Source organism: Elephantulus edwardii, unplaced genomic scaffold (genome assembly GCF_000299155.1).
Source record: "Elephantulus edwardii isolate Elephantulus edwardi_28Jun2011 unplaced genomic scaffold, EleEdw1.0 scaffold00292, whole genome shotgun sequence".
Classification (NCBI taxonomy): Eukaryota; Metazoa; Chordata; class Mammalia; order Macroscelidea; family Macroscelididae; genus Elephantulus; species Elephantulus edwardii.
In genome coordinates, this window is record NW_006400042.1 from 3,082,059 (window position 1) to 3,084,164 (window position 2,106).

The following is a 2,106-nucleotide window of genomic DNA, read 5'->3' on the forward strand; positions in this document are numbered from 1 at the left end:
ACACACACACACACACACACACACTTTCCTTCACTGACATTATGTTTCATACAATCATTCTCACACATTGTGTTTCATAAAATCAATCTCCACTGGACCATGCCCACCATTACCCCGACCCCTCAGATCCCCACCAGCTCCTACCCACTTCTTCACATTACACCCACCCACCAAACTGTGTAATCCTGTGAACCTACCGGTCCTGACTCCTCTCTCTGCTCTCACCCCTTCCTGCCTTGGACTCCCAAACATGCTTTACTAGTTATCCTTCTATTTTTACAATAATAGTCTTTTTGCAGTATTTGTCCTTATGAGACTGAGTTAGTTCACTCAGCATAATTCTCTGCGGTCTTTCCCAAGCTATGTAGTATTTTTGGAAATTGTTGCTTCTGAGCACTGCGTAGTATTCCATTGTATAAATGTACCACAATTTCTCAATCCATTACATTTCGGTTGGACATTTGGGCTGTCAATGTTCATAGCAGCATTATTCACCATGGATAGAACATTAAAACAGCCTAAAAACTGTTTTTGAAAAGACTCTTAGGATTAATTTACTTTATGCAGCTTATTTCCCTACTTTAAAATCAATTACCCGTTGTTGTTTCATGTCACTATGAGTTGGTTCTAATTCATAGTGACTCTGTAGAAAACAGAACAAATCCCTGCTCCATTCTTTGGCATCTTAGCAATCTCTGCTGTGTCTAAACCCACTTTGGAAGCCACTGCCTCAGTCCATCTCACTGAAGATCTTCCTTTTTTTCTTAGACATTCTGCTTTACCAAGTATGATGTCCTTCTCCAAGGATTGGTCCCTCTTGATAAAATGCCAAATGTATTTGAGGCCACCCTTGTTTCTAAGGAACATTTTGGCTGAACTTCTTCCAAGACAGATTTGTTTATTCTTTTGGCAGTCCATGGAATCTCAGAATAAAGCAACAGAAAGTCTGCAGTCAGGGATATCTCCAAATTATTGAGGAGCAATGATGTCAGTTTGAAGACTAGGGTGCACCAGATTCAGGCCATGGCCATTTTGTCACTCTTTATGCAGTTGAAAGCTGGACAATTAATAAGGATAACAGGAGAATAATTTATGCCTTTGAATTGTGTTGATGGTGAAAAATGCTGAATAACTCACAGACTACCAAAAGAACAAACAGGTATATCTTGGAGAAAGTGAAGCTTGTGTCCTCCTTGGAGGCAAAGATGATGAAGCTTCATCTCACATATTTTGGGCATGCTGCTAAGAGAGGTTATTCCTTGAAGAGGTACATTAAGCTTGGGGAGGTGGAGGATTGGAAAAAGAGAGCAAGACCCTCAAACAGGTAGATTGACACAGTGATTACAGCAATGGGCTTGAAGGTGTGAGAGATGGTGAGGATGGCACAGGATAAAACAAGGTTCAGATCTGTTATTCAAAATGTCACGATATATCTTATTAAACTCGATTGTACCTAACAACAACAACAACAACTGCCTTTTCCAGCATTACATCTTTTTCTAAAGACAAGCCCCTCCTGTCAACATAACCAAAAGATGTGAGATGAAGTTTCACCATCCTTGCCTCTAAAGGAGCATCCTAGTTGCACTTCCTCCAAGACAGACTGGTTTTTGGCAATTAATGAGATACTCAATACTTTTCAGCAGTGCTGCAATTCAAAGCCATTGATTCTTCTTCAGTTATTCACTGTCCAACTTTCAGATACATACTAAGCAATTGAAAATAACATGGCTTGGATCAGGTGCTCTTCTGACATTCTTGCTTTTTAGCACTTTGAAGGGTCCTTAACAGCAGATATTCCCAAAGCTATTATGTCTTTTAATTTTTTGACTGCTGCTAGCATGAGTGCTGATGGTTGATCTAAGTAAAACAAAACCGTTGACAACTTCAATCTTTTCTCCATCTATCATGATGTTGTCTATCAGTGAGGATTTTTGTTGCTTGAGATTGAAACATAATCCATATGGAAGGCTGCAATATTTGATCTTCAAGTTTTACTCACTTTAGTTACATATTTGCATAACGATGGTTGGTTTTAAATTTTCCTCAAATCCTAATGTCACTTCATCTTTATATAGTCAGTTTCTTTAATAACTTGCCTAGCAT